This window comes from Triticum dicoccoides, chromosome 2B (assembly GCF_002162155.2).
Source record: "Triticum dicoccoides isolate Atlit2015 ecotype Zavitan chromosome 2B, WEW_v2.0, whole genome shotgun sequence".
In the NCBI taxonomy this organism is placed as follows: domain Eukaryota; kingdom Viridiplantae; phylum Streptophyta; class Magnoliopsida; order Poales; family Poaceae; genus Triticum; species Triticum dicoccoides.
The window spans coordinates 811,666,251-811,673,575 of NC_041383.1; the positions used below are offsets into that span (position 1 = coordinate 811,666,251).

Sequence of the window (7,325 nt, forward strand, 5' to 3'; positions counted from 1 at the left end):
GTCTGCCAAAACTTATTCACGTTATGTTACACAAGTGCATGCATCGCAGAGGCAAACTCTGTATCTGTATGACAACGATAGCTTATGTGTACAAAATAGGTACAAAGAGCTAAAACCTTCTACTAGCACCAAAATAAACTAACGAGACCGAATATATATATAGATATATATATATATATATATATATATATATATATATATATATATATATATATATATATATATATATATATATATATATATATATAGCACACTAGATTAATTCAGCCGCGTACAGCTACTGAAGTCGGGTTCGCTACTGAATACCGTACCACTCCTTGTGAAATTCGTACATCTCAGTGTCATCCGGAAGAACCGCTCTTACACTCTCCCTTTGCTTGCACCTCTTTGCCCAATACGTCAGCCTGGGGCACTCCACGTCAAGGTCAAACCGTCCAAGCTGCTCGTACCCATGAAACATGCTTGAAAATGGGATCGTAACGATGTCTAAGAATCCGAATTCGTCGCCAGAAAAGAAGCCCTTGTCCCCGAGCACCTCCTCTAGGCGTTTGAGCTGCTCGACCAACTCTTCCTTGGCCGCATCTTTATCCCCGCCATTGCTCTAGAGAAACCTTACTTGGGCGCCCAACACCTAATTTCATTCAGCTCATCACATGGAGTATAAATTAACGCATCGACGAAACAAAATTTACTCCAACAAAAAAGTGACAATAATTTGCGTACCTTGTGGTCAACGAAGTCAGCCCAGAACCTAGCGTGAGCCCTGTCGACTGGGTTGCTGGGGAGCAAACGGGCCTCACCCCAGACCTCGTCGATGTACTCGACGATGTTGACGGAGCCGCAGACTGGACGGCCGCGGTGGATCAAGATGGGTACCATGTGGAGAACAGGGTTCATGCGGCGCACCAGATCGCTCCTCTCGCGGACGCGGAGGTCCTCCTCGACGTACTAGCACGGCACGCCTAGCTCACGCAGCGCGATCCGCACCCGCATGCCGAACTCGTTGGCCCAGAAGTCGACGCACGTCACGGCGCTCTCGCCGGCGTCCATGGCTTTCTTCGGGTGTCTCTGTCTCTGGCTTCTTCAAGGTACAACTACCTAGGAAGTCGAAAAGCTTGGGTGGAACTTGTTGCGTGGAGGCATGCAGCAGGACAGCTGGGATTTATTTATAGGCGATCCAGCTCCACGCTATGGCATCATGGCTGACGGCTGCATGCATCAATTGACTCTCTAGGGTTTGAACTTTCAACTATTTTTGTAGGTATCACGGCCATGCACGGCATGGTCCATGAGCGTACACTCGTACACTATAATCTTTCTAATCTTCAAGCGCATTGCGATCATCGACGACATCAGCAACATGCAACTCTAATATCATCTTCTTTTCTTTAATTTTTTTAAATTTTTCCTTCAAGCAATTGTTTTCTTCTTCAACTAAATTTAACCTCTAGAAAATAGGGTCGGTTGGAATTTCCGATTCACATATCTCCTAGATAAAAAAAATATATGTCACGTTGGTCGGCGTAATTGTCATAAACACTAAATGAACCAAATAGTTATAAAAAATAATATATACCACATCCGAATCATAGACAGGATGAGGGCCGACGGATGCGGATATCAAAACCATCGCACTATATAATAACAAACAATAATAAAAGTAAAAAAATTACACAAGTATCTATCTAAATCATACAAGTAAGAACTTTTTTCTTTTAGAAAGAAGATAAGATCAAGAGGCTCACCATGGTGGTACCGGCGGCGAGATCGGCGCGGGCAATCGACGGCGATGAGGACGGGACTGGGATAGGACGGACCGCTAAACCTAGACAAATCTAGAGGAAATGGACTTTGGACAAGGAGTTTCGAGAGGAGAAAGCTTAAGTATGGCTCGAGCATTTTAGCGAACACCTCATGTGCATAGGAGGTGAGCTAGCACCACAAAGCTCTCCCACGGCCGGCCAAAAAAACAGAGCACTTCACTGCTCTACTCGCGGGCAAGGGGGTATATATAGGCATCACATTGGTGCCGGTTCGTGGCTGGAACCGGGACTAAAGGACCACATTTGGTCCCGGTTCCAGCCATGAACCGGGACCAATGGGCCTTGTCCGGTTCGTGACTGGAACCAGGACCAGAGGTGCCAGACGAACCGGGACCAATGCCCCACGAGGCTCGGCCGCCCCCCTGGCCTCACGAACCGGGACCTATGCCCCCGTGGGTCCCGGTTCGTGACTAAACCGGGATTAATCGGCTTATGTGGCCTGGACCGAAGCCCTGTTTTCTACTAGTGTGACGCAAAAGCGAAGGAGGAGGTGGTGGTGAGCGCATCCATGGTGTTGGGTGTCATGGCGGCGGCGGTGGTGGACATAGTTGCGGTCGCCTGGGTAGCTAGATGCGATCTCTATCCAATCTATGGACAGGGGCGGGCCCATGATTTTAAGAGTGTGTATTCAAAATTTCAAAGGCAGTTTTTGGAAAGTCTAAAGCCTTGTTTTGGCATAAATAACAGATTCTAGTACTAGTTTTCACAAATTGGGTAATACATATGGATATCGCAGAATATAATATATTCATAGAATTGACCATAATTTAAAATTTCCACCTTATAGAAATACTAATTGTTCATAGATCGAAGTTGGCAACATCTAAGATCTATAGAGATGAAAAATAAATAATGATAAAAAGGCTGACAAATTACAGGATGACTGTCCTATCCTTGATGCTTTGAAAATGAGTTTATTTAACTAAGAATCTGCATGTTTGGCAACACTGGAGAAATTTTAGTTTGCTAGTCTGTTAGAGGGTATTCTCTTCAATGAACTATTTAGAAACAAGCTGAGAAGCATGAGATACAGAGAGAAACCAATAACCAAAATATAATTAGCAAGGTGAATACATCTAATTTCCATGAACATATCATATGTACTGCTATGTGAACCTAGGGGTTTAAAATTGAAGACCAATGTGTGCAAAGATCAGTACCAGAGAGAGCGTGGGATGGATGACGTACACGTACAGCTGGAATCTGGATGATGCGCCGCTCGCCCGTGGCTGCCACCGGTTAGTGTCCTAGATCGATAGAATTTGCGAACAGGGAAGGTAACTGAACCAGCGATGGATGCATGGCGTGCGCGCACGGTGCAGACTGAAGCATTTCGGGCCTATGGGCCATGGCGTGGGTGGTGAGGGAGGATTGCAAGCTGGGCTACCCTCTGTTTTTGGGCTGAATTGGATAGCTAGCACGCTTATTGCATCAGTTTCGTTTTTTCTTGTACATACACATCATATACAGTATATATATACCTAGTTTTTGACAAGAATAATGGGTATTAAACTGAATACCCTTGAATTGTGGTGGGCCCGCCCCTGTCTATGGAGCAAGAGGCTCTGTTACCATGCAAAACTGGATGGAAGCGTTGAACCCTTTGCTCGGGCCGTTGTTTGTATTTATATCATGTATGCCGTGGCTTACAAGGGAGAGATCGATCGAAGGATCGTTATAGAGAAAGTCGGTAGAAGAATCAGAACAGAAGGAGAGATAGAAAGAGATTACAAGTTTAAACACCTTTCCTATCTCTATCCAACATATTCTAACACTCTACACCAATGGAAAGTTCTCTGCGGGGGCGATCAATCGTTGCTACTACGACGTTGTCTCCAGCTCCTAGACCGTCGAAGAGGCGAGCTGCTCAGAATCGCCTGGGATGGGAGCTAGGAGCTTGCACAAAAAGGAACCTGGGTGGGAGCGTGCTGAGAGCTCACTCGGGATGACTCAAAAAGCTGATGGTCGTTCTATATTCATGTAACAAAACTTGTGTTATGTCTGGTGGTTCTGCTGTTGTCACCCTGCGTGGCTATTAGACTCTATATCTGTGCAGCTTCACGAAAAGATCGTTTTAGGTTTTAGCTGGCTTTGCTTTCTCTGGTTAGATCCGAGCGCTTGTAATAGTCTCTGGGACTTGTTTTGCCCCGTTTTCTAATAAAAAATGGGGTGGGGGGAAACCCCTTTTGTTTTAAAAAAAGTTTCTTATAAGGCTTTACAGCCTAAACAAAGAATAGGTTCAAATGAGTTCACGGGGGTTACAAGAAAAACACACACACGCGCACACACACGAACAACACACAAGAACCTTGGGTAACAATTGATTGATGAGAAAACACATGACGACCCAAACACAACAGTCACAAGGGAAAGCCCCGAGAAATGACAGCTGCGCGAGAGACTTTTCGTCAGAAGTAGCCAGTTAAACGGAAACCAAAGTGGAAAAACATGCAACCATGTTTCTCTTCCATTCCATCCATGGTAGAAACACACATGAGAATGAGATGGACGCATGTGACTGACTATTCCGGTAGAGAGGCATGACCATTCAAGTCCTTAGAGTATAGATGTAACACTTCTTCTTCGGGAGCCGGCAAGAAATTTGATTCAAGTGCCTGCCTCCTCATTTTCTTGATTTGATGTTCCAGCCCGTCTTGATTCAAGTGCTAGCCGGCAAGAAATTTGATTCAAGTGTGAACATAACAAGTTAGCTAACGTATCTACCAGCCCGTCTTTGCGCTAAGCTAACAAGTTTGCTCGCTGATGGTCATCGAGAAACTCCTTTCCTGCTGATTGCGCCAGGAGCTCATTTTTTGTTGAATGAAGCTCTCAAAGTTTGACGCGAAAAGAGAAAAACATGGCCGCGCGCTGAGAATATTATTACACCCCAGCCAGCTGCATGTGGTTGAGAAGTACTGGACGTAACGGCAAAGCTAGCCCTCATCGTTTCGTTCGCAGCAGACCATGTATGGCGGCGGCGGACCGGCGGCACGCACGTCGGCGGTCAGCACAAGAAAAGAAACCACCACCACGCTCTACTTTTCCTCCTCGATCTTGACCTTCACATAGTACTACAATCTACAAATTAATCCAGACGATAAATAGCTACGTAGAGCCCCGCTGCTAGCTAGAGATCGACCATGGCAATCGCATTGGCAGCCTTCCTGCAGCTGCTCCTTGTACCGCTCTTCTCCCTCGCCGCCGCTGTCTTCCTCCTCCTCCATGCCCGTGCGTCGTGGAGACTCCGCAAGCCGGCGGCGCCCTACCCGCTGCTCGGCCACCTGCCCCAGTTCCTGGCGAACCGGCACCGCATACTGGACTGGATGACCGAGGTGCTCGCGCGCAGCCCACCTGCACGCTCGTCTTCCACCGCCCGGGCGGCGAGCAGGGCGTCATCACCGCCAACCCGGCCAACCTCGAGCACGTCATGCGCGCCGGCTTCGGGAACTACCCCAAGGGCCCGCGCTTCGCGTCGGCGCTCCACGACTTCCTGGGCCATGGCATCCTCAACGTAGACGGCCACGCGTGGCGCGCGCAGCGCAAGGCCGCCAGCTACAAGTTCAACACGCGCTCGCTGCGCCTCTTCGTCGCCCGCACCGTGCACGACGAGCTCCATGGCAGGCTCCTCCCGCTCCTGCGCCGCGCCGCCGGCTCAGGCCGTCAGATCGACCTGCAGGACACGCTCGAGCGCTACGCCTTCGATAATATCTGCCGCGTCGCCTTCGACCACGACCCCCAGCAGCTCCCGGACGGGGATGCAGCCGAGGGCACCGCGACGACGACCGAGAGCAGCAGGTTCGCCGGCGCGTTCCGCGACGCCGCCAATCACATTCCGTTACGCCGTCCCGGGGCTCTGGAAGGTAAAGAAGGCGCTCAACCTGGGCTCCGAGCGCCGGCTCCGCGAGTCCATCGCCGTGGTGCACGGCTTCGCCGACCGCATCATCCGGTCGCGACGGGAGGAGATGAGCATGGGCTGCGAGAAGCACGACCTTCTGTCGCGGTTCATGGCGAGCCAGGGCGAGGGCTACACCGAGACGGCCCTCCTCGACGTGGTGATCAGCTTCCTGCTCGCCGGCCGGGAGACGACGTCCTCCGCGCTCACCTGGTTCTTCTGGCTGCTGTCTTCGCGCCCGGACGTGGAGCGCCGCATCCGTGACGAGGTCGCCGCCGTGCGCGCCCGCCGTGCAATCTCCGACGTCCGAGAGCCGGGTTCGACCTGGACGAGCTGAGGGAGATGCACTACGTGCACGCGGCCATCACGGAGTCGATGCGGTTGTACCCACCGGTGCCGGTGAACTCGGTGCAGGCGCGGGCCGCGGACGTTCTGCCGGACGGCACGGCGGTGAGGGCGGGGTGGTTCGTGTCGTACAACTCGTACGCGATGGGGCGGATGGAGTCGGTGTGGGGCGAGCACGCGCGGGCGTATCGGCCGGAGCGGTGGCTGGACCCGGCGGAGGGGACGTTCCGGCCGGAGAGCCCGTTCCGGTACATCGTGTTCCACGCCGGGCCGAGGATCTGCCTCGGGAAGGAGATGGCATACATACAGATGAAGTCCATCGTGGCGTGCGTGGTGGAGGAGTTCGAGGTGGCAGTGGACGGCGGCTACACGCCGCGGCCGGTGGCCTCGTTGACGCTGCGGATGGCCGACGGGCTCCCGGTCAGGGTCAAGGCTCCTTCCCGTACGTAGAGGGAATTGAGTACGAGGGGTTGGAGGGAAAATTCTGGTTTTGAACAAGACTTTTCCAAGTACAGTGCAGTAGAACGTCAGTGAGTCAAATTGGATTCCGTGTCCGACAATATACTACTTCCTCCGTCCCATAATAATTACTCCCTCCGCTTCTAAATATAATTTTTTTAAAGATTCCATTATGAAGTAGGTATGGATGTATATAGGTGCATTTTAAGTATGGATTCATTAATTTTGCTCCTTATGTAGTTCATCTAGTGGAATCTCTACAAAGACTTACATTTAGGAACAGAGAGAGTATAAGAGACTGTAGTGCCAAAACGCTCTTATATTATGTGACGGATGGAGTACAAGCTAGTACTATATAAGATGTGTGTAAATTACACTAGAGTCCGAAAATTATACTATTATATGTTTATTCTTTTCATATTACAAAAAATGCAATTTCGGCTTATTACTACTCGCTAAGGGAACGTGAAGCCGCTGCCTCCTTCCCAAGAAAAGTTTAGGGTTTCTCTGCCTCTCGTCGGGTTTGTGCCCTGCTCAGGAGGGCTTTCTTTTTAGATGTTTCTTCAAGCCTTGTTAGGGTTTGTATCCTGCTCAGGAAGACGAAACGGCAGCGGTTCCCTAAAGACGGAATAAGTTTGTCCCCGCCTAGCTCCCATTCCGGTGGTGTGTCTAGTATCATCAATGGGTGGGGGAATGTGTGTCTCCGGCGGATCTGTCCTTCGTGGATTTGCTTGAATCTGGTCATATTTCGTCTACGTTTGTGTTTCTTCAGGTTGGGTCCTTCCGATCTACGCCACTCTTCATCG

At 50.2% G+C, this 7,325-nt stretch overlaps 2 pseudogenes; one reads left to right on the top strand and one right to left on the bottom strand.

Moving 5' to 3' along the window:
* Nucleotides 1–203: 203 nt before the first annotated feature.
* On the bottom strand, nt 204–1,106 carry LOC119368949 (annotated as a pseudogene).
* A 3,857-nt stretch (nt 1,107–4,963) lies between these two features.
* On the top strand, nt 4,964–6,510 carry LOC119361531 (annotated as a pseudogene).
* Nucleotides 6,511–7,325: the final 815 nt, after the last annotated feature.